The following is a 16,592-nucleotide window of genomic DNA, read 5'->3' as shown; positions in this document are numbered from 1 at the left end:
GGTGGCTGCCTTCTCTTCCGGCTGCTAGTCAGGCTGAATCTGGTTTCTCTTTCTTTTCCCACTTCTGATCCTCCTCCTCTCGTTGGAAGAACTCTTTCATCATCATCATCATCTTCATCAGTTCTTGTGAGTCGAAACACAGTGGTGTCTTTTGTTCTTGTGTGGATTCAGTTTGAGCTTGGTCAGCTTGTAATCTTTGTGAATTCTTTCACCGATTCCTTGGACTGGTTGCTCCAGGGTGAGTTTGTTGTTTTCCCTTGGAGTTTCCGTTGGATTCCCATGAGCTTTTCTCTCTTGAGTTTCCAAATGAGCTTGGCTGGTTCCACGACCTCTCCCATTGATTCTCATGAGGCCTTGATTGGTCCCATGACTTCTCCCAGCGACGTCCAGGTGAGCGTTGTCGTCCACACGGTCCATCCCAGCGGTCATAACTCTGTTTAGGTCGGGAACCAGCGTGGGAGTCTCGTTCTTTGTTGGACAGGGGTGCATTCCACTCTCTGTGTGGCGGCGTGGCGTTGTCTTGGCATTGGGTGCCCTCTAGAGCCAGCCCTTGACTTTGAGTGTTGAAGTCAAGAACTGCTGGGGTTTTAGCACCCTTTTCTGAGGCCATCTTTTGTTTGCCATAGGCTTTCTGCGCCAAGTCTTGCAACTGCTGAGCATTCATTGTTCGTGGACATGCGAGAACGCCAAGATGGTGGCTCACTCTGGGGTGGAGGTTTCTTAGGAAGAGAGTTTTGAAGTTCAGATCGTCTTCCATGTCAGGTTCGTTGCGAGTTCCGAAGTATGCTCGTCTGAGTCGGCTGTAGTAGGCTTGAGGAGGTTCATGATGTCCTTGTCTTGTCTCCAAGGCAGCCACCAATCCTTGTTCGGACTCGGGGTCGGCAAATTCTTTAATGAGGGCTTCTCGGAGCAGTTCGTAATCAGTCTTTGTGTGAGCAGGCCACCTGTCCAGGAAGCTGCGCACTTCGGAGCTGGATGTTGTTCAGAGCAAATATAATCTATCTTTGTCAGCGACATTAGGTCTCATTTCCAGATGGAAATCGATATCTTGGAGATAAGCTTGGACATCCTGGCTATTTGGCACTCTTGGGGTGAATTTGCCAATGTTCCTGGCGAGCTTGTCGAGGTCTTTTAGGTCCAAGCCATGCGATGATCTACGGCTGGCTGCAGCAGGTTCTTTTGGCTTTGTAGTAAGCTAAAGTTCTTCAGAGGGAGTTTCAGCACTGCCCCCTCCCACTTTTACTCAAGTGTCAGTCCAGGAACAGGTGACCCGGTCCTGCACCCGGCGCAATTCGTATATGTGCTTGAGTTCCTCTCGGAAACTATCAGATTCCTCTTTGATGTAGTTGAACTGTCGTGTTAGACGGCTGATCTTGTTTCTTGACTCATCCAGGTGAGTCTCAAGGGCTTTGATTCTGCAGTTCTTGTCTCTGAAGTCAGCCTTTGCTTTTTCCAGTAGTTGTTCTGCATACTGTAGCTTGTTAGAACGATCAGCGTAGTTTGCCTTGACTTGTTCCATTTCTTGGGTGGTAGCTGCTAGGGTCTCTTTTAGCCTGTTGATCTCCTCCTCCGCACTTTTTTTCCACCTCATCAGACCCTTCCTCACCAGGCTCGTTCCTGAGCTTCCAGTTCCAGCTGCTCAATGCTTCGTTGTGCGCGTGTCAGCTCCTGCTGGAGATGTGCAGCGTGCCTGTCGCTCAACTTGAGGGTGACGATGAGTGTGTGACTTAAGGAGCCGCTGATCTTGGCTAATTCTTTGTGAGTGTAGCTTTGACTTGGGTCTTGTCCCATGAGGCTTGTTATCATCCAGCTGGTCCTGTGTCTGATGTTTGAGTGTTTTAGCAGCCTTAAGGAGGAGGCTGTCTGTCGCAACACTTAGCCATGTTTCCAGATCCTCCCAGTGACCGACATGTTCTGTTGTGCGAGACATGAGTTCTGTTGTTCTGGCAGAATGAGGGAGATCTTGAACCGAAACGGACACAGACCTTGAATAAGAACAAAGCAAAACAAAACAAAACAAATAAACAAAGCAAAACAGGGGTGTAAATGTGCAATGTAAAGTGTGTGCTAATGTTGAGTGTGTAATGAGCAGGTGAGTGTGGTTCTCTGCGACTGTGATGGGCGTGCTTCTAATTTGTAGCCTCTGTGGGGAAAATTAGTGAGCACACACAGGTATAACAGCTAGAGAACAGAGAAAGAAAAGAAGAACACCAACAGAGCAAGGAACAGGGTAATAATTGGATGCTTCACCTTTTCCTGTAATGGAAAGTCTCCTTTCGAGGTTAGGCTAATGCTAAGATGAGGGAGACGGACAAGAACAAAATATATATTTCTGGTAGCAGATTTTCCTTTATTTTTATTTATTATTATTATTTTTATTTATTTTTTTTGTTAAGTCTGATTTAGAAGGATGCTTCTAGTCAAAGGATTGTAAATGGGTTGTGTTTTTTTTTTTTTTTGTAATAGGACTGTGATTGCTATTAAAATCTCCTCTGGGGTGAGGGAAACAATAGAAATGGCAGTACTGGTTCCTTAATGGCAAGATTGACACCACAACGCTAATTGGAGTGTTCGTTGTGCGTGTTTAAAATTTTGCACACTCCTCGTTGACCTGCTTTAGCCTGGCGGGGTAGGATTTCACAAGAGAAGAAGGTAAATGGAAGACAGTTTTGAAATGTCGTTCTGAAGTTCCACAAATACCTGTTCAATTGCTAAAATTATCTGCTTATGATCCTCCTACAGGCAAAATCTCAGCAAACATTAGCAGTAGTCAAATTAGAAGATAGCAGCAGGGAGAAAAGAGAAGAAGAAGAGCGAGGGTTTGCTCCCAATGTTAGGACTAATAACAAGGGTGGCAGCGTGGTGGCGCTGTTAAGTTGATACACTTAGGCGGTTGGTTTTGCTGTTTTAAAAGGATAAAACAAACTGACCTAAGTTTTGAGGAAACCCTAATTTCCTTTTGGGTTTTTTTTAATTGGAAGGTTAAGGTTCTTATGCCCTAGGCTTGGTGAGAAGTTAAATTGGTCCAGTGGAGTCCTGTGGCAGGGCCCACCATGGAGGCAATGTCACTTCACCAACCAAGCACCAGGGGGCGTGCTATCTACCAACAGGCTTAAGCAGAGGGAAAAACCTATAAAATTTTTAACTGAGTTAATTAAATAACGGAAGAAGAGAGACCTAACAGGTGGAAATAAAACTTAATTGCAACTGAAATTAGAATTTCAAATTAAAATTGTAATTTCTAATTAAAATTGTATGATGTTATTATTAAATTTGATAGGATTGATTAAAATTAAATTAATCAATAATGCATCATTGAATTAGGGAAGCTCAAACCCTAATTAACCAATGCTGAAAATTAAAATTTCAGAGCAATAATGATAGTTAATTATCTAACTTAATGATGTTTGTCATTAACATTAGAAGAGCACCTGTGATTAAATTAATTTGTAAGTATCTCGAAGCAGGGTAACCCAAAACCCTAATGAGCTGCAGATGAAATCAAAATTTCAGAGCATTATTGGCAGTTATGGATTGAAATCGTAATGGTGTGTGTCATTAAAATTACAAGAGCAATTAACATTACATTGATCAGCAAATATTGTTGCAGTATGGAACCAGGAACTGTAATTAATTATTAAATGAAATTAGAATTTTCAAATTCGTAATTAATTATGAAATTAACTTCCCTGATTTTGTATCCATAAGCATAACAAGTTACTAATTCCTTCTTGTGTCATTAAAATCATAAGAACAAATTAATCCGTGCCACCCTAATTACTTATGAATTAAATAAAAAAATTATCTTGATAGTTAATGATTAAGATCTTAATGTTGTTATCAAATTATAAGAAAACCCATGATTAAATTAATCAGTGATTATTGTTGCAGAAGTAGGAACTGAAATTATTTTATGAAATTAAATTAATTTCAAATCTGTAATTAATTATGACATTCAATTAACAATTTCAAATACCTAACAATAGCAACTCATCCACTAATATCCTTAAAATCATGAGAGCAGTTATAGCTGAATTAATCACAAGGTATCCTTAAGGAACTGAAGGTGAAAACCATGATTAATTGCTAATAACGACCAATAGCTGTGGCAGTTTAAACTGATTCCAGCTAAAAAGGAAGGAAAGATCAAACTTAAACAACTCCTATTAAAACCACCTGTAAGATCGCTAGCTAACTTCCTATGATAATTAGCTTCAGTGCACCGCAATGGTTTATTTAAGTTTGCATTGGTTTATTTAAGTTTGCATTGGTTAAAGTCCTTTCAAATGGGAGGAGAGGAGAAGAGAGATAAGATTTATAAGTGTGTAAGGCTCCACCCGCTAGCCCAAACAACAGAATCCAGCGGCCTGGTTGAACGCGTATTCGGTCTTTTACTTGCGCTTTTGAATTTATTAGGATTTAGTTTCAATTTTAGTCTAACTCCGTGCTTGATCTGACTCCAATTTCAAGTGATCATTAAATTTAGACAATATTTATAATTAAACTGATCACAGATATCGATTGTTCATTAACTTAGATATTTGATTATTCTGAAAATCTCATACTTTCAATTCTTCGTTCATTAGCGACCTAGCATCGCTTAGCAATTCACTGGCCAACTGCGAACGCACGGCACAAACTCGCCAGTTGACCTTACTCAGAGGATGCAGGGTGACTATAATACCTTTAAATAAGCTGCACCCTGCTAGCACATAATAAAAGTGTATTTTTTCTATAATCACGAAAACTGTAACTTGTTAAGTCAGTGACAAACAGAAATCAGAAGATCCCTAATGACGAGCCCCCGCTTCATTCATTGGTACTTCAGTATGATCTGTCCTGGACGCAGATTTGTGGAAACACTAGACTACAACTCTAATCTACTGGAAAAAATGTCACGTCATAGCTGTCCTTCCAGAGTCACGTCACGTCCGGGCTGACACACCCAGATCATCAAGGTCAGTCTTCCACTATCCCAGTTTGATGTCTAGTTTGAGGGATGTACCGCTGGTGTCTGCACGCATGGCTGGTATCCCCAAACCAACTCACTCTAACCCTCCTGTTCTTATGCATATTCCCCTGTCCGAGGCACTTCCCCTGATGGGAATCACTTTGTGTTGCGTTTGGGTTGTGTACACCACCGCAGAACTGCCTGAGGTGGCGGCGCCCGCTGTAGCTTCTCCAAAAGTGGCGGGGCTCGCGTCAGCCCCTTGTATGGTGGTGGCACCCAGCAATGAACTCTCCCTGTGTCCAGAGTTTACCACTGTAGAACCATTGACTCACACCATACATAACACTGGACTCCATTTCCCATCATTCATTGCACTGGTTGCACACATGGCTGATTGCACTAATCACACGCACACCTGATCCCACGCTCACACTGATCACACACTCTATTTAACCCTGGACTTTCTCTCCCTCGTTGCCGAGTATTGTATGCGTTTACCGCTCCCCTAGCCGTAGCAACTCTACAGAGCCCCTGATAGTTTTCCCCTGCCTGTTTTGGATTGTGTTTTCCCCTGCCTGGACTATTGCTTCGTTATCAGATCCCTCTCTCGTCAAGCCCCTTCGGATACTGTTCGCTGTCGACTGACCTTCGCTTGAAAGATCTCACATAACAGAACTGTATAAATTGAAACATGGATGAAAAAATATATTGGTTTCATAATATCTCTCTAAAAATAATATTAATAATATCCCTTTCAGGATTACATATTATTTAATATTAATATATTTCTGCCATAATTTCTTCAAGTTAAAACAAACTTTTATTTTGGCAGCCTTGAGTTTCAGTTTCTATTTGACTGTTCTTTGTTTGTTTTTTTCAAATGAAGCAGTGAAAAGCTTGTGAAGTGATTCTCAGAACAGCTCTGGAGATGACACTGGAGAAACTATGCCTTTCATTCACAAAGACATACGCAGAACATGCAGACGTAGCGTCATGCACTGACTGGTTGTTGTTATTTATTTTGGCTGTGTGGGGAAATCCTGAAATCTCAAAAATTGCTTGCCACATTCAGATTTCATATCATCAACAGAATATGACATGAACTGTCCCATAATTGTTGTTTATTATGCTCAAATAGCATTTAAAAAAGCTTATATGTCAGGGTAAACCAGCTAATGCACATGTGCATTAACTAAGCTTGAGTCTCAGAACTATAAACTGTAAAAAAAAAAAAAAAAAGGACAACACATCTACTTTCTTCCTCTGTAGAAAAATGAAGCCAGTGTCCCTGCAATTTTGCTTGTTTTACTGCATGAAATACTATAACTAACTAAAACCAAACTTATTAGAAGAAACAAACAATCAAATATGCTATAACATGATAAGAACTACCTAAAATGACAGAAATCATCCTTTGCAAAAAAAAAGAAAAGAAAAAAGTGATTTGATATTTTAATTTGACTTATGTTCATTCGTTTACATGGAGTTCATGGGTTCAAAAGTGCAGCATTTATTTGAATCATACTGCCCCCCAGTTTGTGAGAAGTTGTGTACAATACTTGCTTTGTGTGGTACCAAACATTTTGTGAGGTATAAACAAATGGGTACACTGCAGCCAGACAGGCAGGATAACAGCAAGAGGAACAGCCAGTTGCAAAAAAAAAAGAAAAAAAAAGATATGCAGACAAGAGTCGGGTAAAAAATTTAATTACTGGGTACTGATTGTGCTCTAGACATGCAAGCCATTGGACCTCAGTGTTTTGCATGGTGGAGAAGCCGGAGAGGGAAACAGACTAGTGGTGAATTACTCAAATGTGTTAAGTAAAGGCAGAGCTGGCTAGATTACTTCCAAACTGTAATCCGTTACTGATTCCAAATTACATTAAAAAAATTGTAATCAGTAACGTAATCCATTACATTACACATTTTAGGTAATATAATCGGATTGCTTTTTGATTATACTTTTAGATTACTTTTGTCCTAACTCGTTTATCACATTAATTTCAACAGGATAATCTTGTTCCATAATGATGTAAAAATGCAAAGAGTGAGAAAATATATTCCTTTCATTGTAATTAACAACATTATATTATATCAAGGTTTCCCTAACTGGGGTTCGTAAAGGAACTGCAGGGGGTTTATGAGTTTAATGAAAGGCTAATAAGTAATTAAATCATAAAAATGTAAAATTAAAATAAATCATACACTTACTAAAAAAGATGAAATAGTTTATGTTTACCTGCACGCTATATGACCATTAACCAATGTCAGAGAACCGTGAACATGCAAATGTGATACTTATTTTAAAATAAATATTTTAATAATTATCAGGGGTACTTAAAGGGGTCACTTATTATGATTTCACTTTTAACTTTAGTGTGTAATGTTGCTATTTGAGCATAAACAACATCTGCAAAGTTACGATGCTCAAAGTTCAATGCAAAGGGAGATATTGTCTTTTACTGAATTGCTGATTGACCACCCCTTTACAGTAAATATATTAGGTGAAAGAGGTTCAGATGACAAAAAGTTTGAGAATGTCTGCAAATTAGAAATAACGCTAATTTGTGCATTTTAATGAGTTAAAAGACAAAAGCCTTTCAATAAAACATGGTTAAATAACCCACTGAGTGATAATTCAAATAAAAATTAATGTGTTCATCAGTAGTTGATGCAATGTTGAAACACTTCTTAAACCTGAAATGAAATCAGTGGTCAGATCCTCTGTCACCACCTGAATAATGACATCTCTGTGTAAATGTACACAAAACTGGACTTTCTGAGTGTATATAAGCGGTAGACAATTTTAGAAAGGAACATTTAAAATATAAAAAAGAGGAATTAGATAGAATCAATAAATTATGAATAATTTATTTCTATTGTGTGAATAATATCATGTGAATAATATAATGTAATCCATAAAAAAATAACTGCAGTCTGATTACGAGTATTTTAAAATTTTACTCTAATTCTTACTCTAATTACAAGTACTTAATTTTTGGAATCTGATTACGTAATCCAGATTATATGTAATCAGTTGCTACCCAGCTCTGAGTAAAGGATACTATGCCTATATCCGGTAACCACCTTCTGTCATAACAATATACACAACAGAAAAAGTTAATGAATTAGTGAATGATTCTGAATTGTTATTATAACTAGGGTTATGAATAAATACTTATACATACTAATATTAATAATTAATGGTAATAATACCCAGGTGAAAAAGACGTAGTATTAAATGTATTAAAAATATACTTGAAATTCAAGTAGTATGTTTATAATACATTTGTATTCCCAACATGCTTATTTGAAGTGCGTTAAAAATATATTGAATTGCATTTTAATATATTTCTAAAAAGTATACTAGAAGTACTTTTGTATTAAATATATGCTTAGTTATACTTCTAAGAAATATGCTAAACACAAGCATATTTTAAATGTATTTATAAAAAAAGTATACTAGAAATACGTTGGTAATAAATATATGCTTAATTACACTTTTAAGGAATATGCTAAACACAAGCACACTATTACTATATTTCTAAAAAGTATAGTAGAAATACTATGTTAATAAATATATTATTAGTTACACTTTTAAGGAATATACTAAACACAAGCATACTTTTAGTGACGTTTTAGTGTATTTACAGAAAACATAGGCTATGTTACCCTTACTTAAAGTATATTTTATGTGTACTTTGTGTAAGAACATAAAATGCTTACACTTTTAGTAGGTTTTTAATGTACTTTATATTGCAGTAGGCCTACACATGGTTATATTTTAAATAGCCTATTTATGTATTTATAATTTTAATATTTGGAAAAGTAGGATATTTTGAAAAACATTTTTAACATTTACAATGTACAAACCTTTGTCAAATATTATTAACCATTGCAATATTTAAAATATGTTGTTTAATATGGGTTATGCTACTTTGGTTGGTTCAGTATGACACATTAATTGTTTTAAGCTAGGTGTTTATACATTTGTTCAAGCTTGATGCCTTTATTTTCTAATATATATTTCTGAAATTCCCACAAGGATCATATCTGAAAAAAAAAAAAAAAAACAACAACAACAACTAAAAAAAAAAAAACGTTTATTTGTGTTTAAATTCAAACAACAATGACTAAACCTGATTGGTTCCAGAGCCATTGAACGGCTCTGATTGGTTTGTATGATAATGAGCTCGCAGCAGAGAGCTTAGTAAATCAGATATGATGTGCGTGCAAATGTCCTTTGAATGTGCATCTAAGTCTAAATTTAAACAGTATTATATAGAGTGATCGTGTCTCTTTAGGGCGCTTGGAGGAAACGAGGCAATTCATATGGATTACTTTGGCGATGTTTTGCGATTAACTTTTTGAAACGTGAACATCTTTGATGAATCTTTTCATCGGAGGAACATAAATATCTCAGATTTCATTAAAATATATCCGCTTTTCTTTCGAAAATGAACGAATGTCTTAGATGGTTTGGAGCATCATAAAAGTGAGTGATGACATAATTCAAATTGTTTTGGGGGAACTATGAAATTAATTAGAAAATATGTAAGGGATAATCAACGGCTAGCTGTGCATTAAACGATTTGAATGCATGACGTGGAGGCGAAGAACCACCCGACGCGCAGCGGAGTGCATTCAAATCGTTTAATGCACAGCTAGCCATTGATTATCCCGTTTATGCCATGGTCATTTGCCAGCATTCACATATTAAAGATGTTAATAATATTTGGGCTGCAATATTTGACCGGAACGATAAAAATGACGGTTATTTTCGTCTGTATTACAACTGTAACTGTATGTTACTATGGTTACCAATGTTTATAGGAAGCGCATTAATATAGAACGTGATTAAACTGACCTGGAACTACCTGTGCAGTTCAACGAATTTAATCAACACCTGCCAGCCAATAAGAGTCGAGTATTCAGACAGACCATGGCATAAAGCGGTATGTTCTTATTTTTACCAGCTTCTGCAAGCGTGTATGGCGTCTGGCTGTTGGAACCTCACTGTGACTTCAGGTAAGATTTGTATTTAATTAACGTTATTTGTCTGTACCAGTCGTGTTTTTGACAAATGCATTGGCAGAAAAAATAAATTAAATAAAATTAGTCATTATAACATGTACAACATTAACAGTTTTTATTTGCAACATGAAGTGTATTTATTTCTGATTTCCTGAACAATTTGGCTTCATTGTAATGAGGTTAATGATCTTTGAAAAACCATGATTATGAACATACAGTTACTTTGTCTTGAGCTGATCACCCAACTGTGGTATTGTTGGTTGATTGGTGTTTATATTTGTTCAAGCTTGACAACCTTATCGACTTTATTTTCTAATATATATTTCTCATTACAGATAAGAACAAAGATTAAATTGTAAGAAGAGCTGCTTGTAAGAGCATACGGTACATCTGAAACTGCTGAGGCTGGGAAGGTTTTTGACTATATTTCCGACCAGGTACATTGTTCTGTCATTCTTAAATAGAAAACAAATCATCATTTGTCTTTTTTTGTGCATGTGAGAAATATTAACATTTGTTGTTTTTCATATCAGCTGCTATAGAAGACAAACTGAAATCTGAGTGCAGAGACAAGCAAAGGAATAGTAAGTATATTTTAATATCGTATCACCTCTGTTATAGAGATTTTTTAATCAGGCCTAATGGAGGATGATTCGGTCAATCTTTGAAGAAAAATGTTAGCAATGTGTCCATTCCAGGTGGCTAATTTGTGCTTCCTTTCAGTCATTCATGTAAAAATCCATTATCTAATTTTGTTTCTGTTTTGTTTTGTACTAAAGCTGCAAGGCACTTGTGCAAAATATTGTATGCCAGGACGACTAGGCTGTGCCCAGGTCTCCGGAACCTGCGACGACGCTCAGCTCCATCGGCCCTCCATCTACATCTTGGCTCCTCCCTCCCTCGACTCCGCCATGTATTGTCAGCACTGGGATGCTCTGGGTCTGTGCCATGTGCCAAACTCCATCTAAGCTGCCAGGGCATCATCGTCATCCTCCCATCACCATCCCTTCACCACATCCTGCCATCATCCCGCACCTTTGCCTCTCACCATTCCTACACCATCTCCTCGTCCACCTCCAAAACCCCCTCCATCCCTCCCTATTCTGTTGCGTGAACTTAATCATTTTCAGTCTTTGCACACACATCTATTCACTTCTGCACTTAGTTTTTCTGTAATTTTTTTTTTTTCTTCAGAAAATTGCATTGTAATTTTAATTTATTTATTGATGTAAAATTCTTAAGTTTTCAGTAATACAGGTATAACTGAAATTTTCTACAAATGGATAAGATAGCTTTTCCATAGCATTTGTCTTTTTTTTTTCATTTATTATAATGTTTTTTGTATAATGTTTTAAAATGTACTTGAGTATGTTTGTAGTAATACAAATATACTATAAACATACTTGTATTTTAAGTACATTTTTAATACATTTAATAGTATATTTTTTGTCTTTCACCAAAGTATATATGCTGCTGTACTTTTTTTTTTAATGTACTTATGAATGTATGGATTTGAATAATGTACTTATGAATACAGTATGAATATTTGTAATGTACACAATATGTAATACATTAAAGTTTTCTACATATCAAAGTGTACGTGTGTGTATATACTGAAAAATATAATACTAATAAATATAATATACTAGTAGTGTAATGCTAATGCATTTCTAATGAGCTGAAATACAACTGAAATGTACTTGAAGCACATTAAAACGATGCTTCAAATATATTCTACCTGTAGTTCATGAAGTATTAAAAGTACATTTTAAATGTATTTTAAGAAATGCACTTAAATTGCACTAAATATACTTAAAGTGGTTCCAATTTAACACAATTACAATATATTAAATATATTACAAATAGACTAAAATTGAACTTAAACATATCTTGAAATACACTTAATATACTTAAAGTTGTTTCAAAACAATACATTTAATATGCACTTAGTATAGTATAATATAAATATATTAAGTGTGTCTGAAAAAGCACAATTTAAATATATTTCTTTTTCACCTGGGTATGCACTCTTTAGGCTACTGCTGTATTGAAAATCATTAATTAATTCATTCATTCATTCATTCATTTCAACAGAGTAGTCAGTTAAGACTAGTGAACAGCAGTTTAGACCTGTAGGCTAATCAGGGTGTTTTAAAATAATAAATATTAGGCACAACCCTATGCAAACATGTTTTTCAAATTCTTTAGGCTGAAGCACAGTTCATGTTGATTAATGTTTGCTATTGCTAAAATATAATACAGTTACTGGAGCACAAAACACCTACATAAAAATTATTTTCTTCCTTTGTGCACAATTTTGTTTTCATGGTCATCTGGTTGCACTTTCACATTCTCCTACCTCTCTTCACTTCAACACACCATCACATTATTTCTCTCTTTCTCATTCAGGCCTACACACACATAGGTTTGTTTTTGTGAATTGTAGGGACATTCCAAAGCTGTATTGGTTTTTATACTTTACAAACCGTATTTTCTATTGCCCTACATCAACCCTACACCTAACCCTACCCCTTGCAGGAAACATTCTGCTATTTCAGATACACTCCATTCTGTGTGATTTATAAGCGTTTTGAAAAATGGGGACATGGGGCAATGTCCTCATATGTCACCTTCTCCTTGTAATACCTATGTCATACCCATGTCATTATAGAAATTTGTGTCCTCATATGTCACAAAAATGCACATTCGCACACACACACACACATTTCCTGGTCAACCACCTATTCGAGCAGAAGCACCATTAGCAGTAGACCAATTTCAGCCACACACATGTTCAGCACAGAGACTCAGATGGAATAGTTAAGCCAGTGGACACAATTTAGTGTCTGTAAGCGTGGCATCACCTATTCAGAAAATTCATCATTAACAGACCATACGTGTAAAACAATTCTGTGTAATATTACTTTTTAGTCAAGCTTGAATATGTAATTAACCTATGATGCTGGATTGTAGTTCAACCACCACTGTGCTGGAAATATTTTCTCTCACTTATTCTCAACAACAAATGATCCAATCATGAGTTTCTCTCTTTTTGTTTGAGTTGCATGTGAGAGATCTTTATTAAATCCTCATTATTCAGAAATGTGTTTTGTTCTCCATGCTTTGGTAATGTTTTCATGGATGTGATATCATCATGAGGCAGAAAACATATTTGACAGGTTGTGGCACTGGAATCAAGGAGTGCACGGACTGTTAAACCATCATCTAATTTGATTATTTATATTCATGGGTAACAAGCTGATATATGATTTGACTTTGATGACGCAACCACCCTTTCCTTATTAACTGGCCATGACATTGTCATGGAAATGAAATCACTAACATGAGCAGAGCAAGACAGAGAGAAGTGTGATCTATGGAGAGAAAAATATTTGTCAACAATATGTCAGCTTTCAAGCTTGATGTTTTTTTTTTTTTGTTAGTTTTTTCCAATTAAAAATTTTCTTTCCGAATTTTGCAGCATCATTTTCCAAAAAACAAAACAAAACAATGTTTTATTTATTTAAACAATATTTATTTGTTCGTTCGTTCATTCATTCATTTTGTCAGCCAATGATGCTTTTCCACTTTAAGCAGTCTTCCTTGGGGTACAGATCCATTTTTCATAGAAACATAATTTGTACTTCTTGCAATCACAGCAAAAACAGAACAGTTAACAAACACCAATAACAAATTAGGTTTTTGTGGATCTGTACCCTGAAGAAGGTTGTTTAAGGCTAAAACACATTGGCTTACAAAATGTATAATTATTTAGCCCACTTTTATACTTAGTTGTTAGTGTTTACTTCAACAAATACCAGTGCAAAAGAAATCCAAAAACTCCACATTGATCCAACCAGTGGTGGTGATATCACCTTATCGCTCTGAGTAGGACATAACTGCACTCTTTTATTTGTTATTTGTTGTCTGGCATCCATTCAGGCATATCTGCCATTCTGACAAGACATGACCAATTACATCAAGTCTACAGCTTTGAGTGACAAGGCATTGGTGAAGGAGAGGTGACAGCATTGGCAGATATCTTTTAGTAACACTTCAACAAAATCTGACTTTTTTTTTTTTTTTGGAAAAATCACTCACACTTAATGAAGCTTCATATCAGCCTCAGTGACTGACAACTATTCCCCCACCAAAACTATCGTCCGCCTTTGGCACACTACTGGCTATATTTATACTTTTGACCTTTTCTACTTATCTTCATCCAACTAGCCCTTCTAACTGTCTCTTTATGGTTCGAGAGTAGGAGGCCACCATGGCACTCTTGTCTACTACGCAGGAAACAGGAACGTTAATTATGCTATTCTTCTCCTAAGGATTAAGCTTGTTGACCACAGGGGTCACATTCACCATGATTACGGCTGCTACCATCTCTGAGCTGAGTTGGCTGGAGAATGATGTTCGGCCGTCAGTGGGCTTTTTGTGCATAAAGAGCTGTTGGGTTAGCTTTCTAAGAGAAAAAGGGGAGACAGGATTATGTACTTCAGTACATTTATACATAATCAGTATTTTCAATCATACAAATGAAACGCTCCAGTTGAATGTGGAAGTAGGAAATTGGTTATAGCCATATTCATGATCTATTTTGGAGCAATCATTTCCCTCCACTTATTACTGAAAAGCCTGACAAATTAATTAGAAGATACTAACAGAACAAACAATACACTTTTTTTCTAAAAAGAAACACCAGGATATAGGGATTTAATATAAAAATCAGTTGAGACTTCCTCATTTAGATTTCCGGCAGTCAACAATGGTCAATGGAATGGTTTGATGCTATGGTTTCTGAAGAATCATGTTACACTGAAGACTGGCTGCTGAAAATTTATTTTTACCACCATAAGAATACATTACATTTATTAAATTAAAGATTAAATAAAAAAAGAAAAAGAAAAGAAAACAGATATATTTAATTTGATATTTTTAGATATTTATTTTATATTTAATCTTATTTTTATAAGCTTTTCATGTGAAAACCTTTGCAAACATCAAATGGAAGTGAAATAGCAATTTATTTTCGACTAAAAAACATCCCGCTTTCTCATTTCACAAGTCAACCGTACGCCATGACACACATCAACAACAAGTCTTTGTTAGACAAGTTACATGTTCAGTGGAGCAGTCTAGCCATGTATTGTTTTATGATATCATTCTAGCATTGAAGAACATAATGTTTTTTCCACATTGTTAGAGATAGATAGAGAAAGAGGGAGAGAGGGGAAAGTTTGGCACACTGTTAAGAGCCTGGCCCAGATGCCTCACACAACTGACAGCTGCATGTGAGGACGATCCATTTAACTAATAGACTGATATTTAAATGCATCTGTTCTAGTGCAGGAGCTGATCGGGAGCCAAGCCACGGCGCGTCGTGGCTGGGGAAAAAATGCTGACATTTTCACGCCGGCAGAAATAGACAATGTAAAAATAGGTGATGGGCTTTCATTAAATCACATTACCATAAAAATGCAGTAACGCTTACTGGTGACATTTCCACAACTGGAGAAAATGTTTTTCACGCTAGCTTTTCTTTCCTTCTGTGTTTGCTGCTCTTTCTCTCTCGAATTTCTTTTTATAAACAAAAGTGAAAAGTTGAACTCGTTATGCAAAAACAGGATAATTACGTCTCTTCTGACAATCGTTAATGTCATGATCTCCTCACGATGTTGCACATGTGTGCATGTAATCTGTGGGTTGCACTCACTCATAGCTCTTCACACCCTCAAGTCATTGTATTGATGGATTCAGTTTTATCACCAGGTGACCCAGTCTTCAACATCACCCTTCTTTAGCTTCAAGCACAGCAATTTAATAAGTGTTTCTCCTCTCGCTCGAACGCACACACTTTGTGCTGTTTCGTTGCATGCTTTTTTGCCCCTCGTTCCTTCATACATTATATTCTTTTTATTTGATGCTTACATATGCATGATTCATACCCTCCACCTTCAGCGTGGCTCTTTAAGCTACATTTGCGTCCCTTATTGGTGAGAAACAGACGGAGAAATGGGAGGGGACCATGCTCATATGCCAATACAACTAATCGACATTGCTTGGTATGCATGGAGGTGGTTGAGTCACCGTGTTATAAATTGGCATGTGGCTGCTAGCCAGGGCTGAAGTGCATTAGTCAAGCGGCCCGCATGTAATAAAATGCAAGGGTGGGGGACGGGGCGGGGAGGGGGGCAAGGCTCTCGCTAGATTAAGATCTTAAAAAGGCTACCCAACGAACGATATATTTGGACGGCAAACCCGAGCTCAATCCAGTTGGCCAGATCCTATCAGCGCACCAGCTTAGGTGAGGCTAAATTAGATGACATTCACTTTGACAAATAATTTCCCCCATCCTGTGCATATAAAAACCACTGGGCTCTCACATCTTTAAATTGGACTCAGATGAGAGGGGAGGCACAAGTATAGATAGACGAGTTCAAGCCTTTCAGAGAACATAAAAGTGCAGTTGTGCATAACAGGAAATCACGAAGGATGCATCCTTATGTGGAGGTGTGAAGTGGAAAAGCATTGTTGTCTATGAGATTAACAACTGAACTAGGGTTTGTTTCCCGAAAGCAACTATGGTTGGAAGCTCCATCAC

The 16,592-nt window shown here is 36.8% G+C and overlaps 1 long non-coding RNA gene and 1 pseudogene across 1 annotated transcript; one reads left to right on the top strand and one right to left on the bottom strand.

The window, feature by feature from the left end:
• Positions 1 to 28: 28 nt before the first annotated feature.
• On the bottom strand, positions 29 to 1,930 carry LOC131543375 (uncharacterized; annotated as a pseudogene).
• A 7,915-nt stretch (positions 1,931 to 9,845) lies between these two features.
• LOC131544905 (uncharacterized) lies at positions 9,846 to 11,138 on the top strand. Its single transcript, XR_009272269.1, has 4 exons — positions 9,846 to 9,979; positions 10,321 to 10,422; positions 10,519 to 10,569; positions 10,765 to 11,138. It is a non-coding gene; the product is annotated as an uncharacterized LOC131544905 (long non-coding RNA).
• The last annotated feature ends 5,454 nt before the right edge of the window (positions 11,139 to 16,592 follow it).

The sequence above is a fragment of the Onychostoma macrolepis genome, chromosome 07, assembly GCF_012432095.1.
Source record: "Onychostoma macrolepis isolate SWU-2019 chromosome 07, ASM1243209v1, whole genome shotgun sequence".
In the NCBI taxonomy this organism is placed as follows: Eukaryota; Metazoa; Chordata; class Actinopteri; order Cypriniformes; family Cyprinidae; genus Onychostoma; species Onychostoma macrolepis.
The sequence above is the reverse complement of the archived record's forward strand: the minus strand, read 5'-3'. Positions and strand labels throughout refer to the sequence as shown.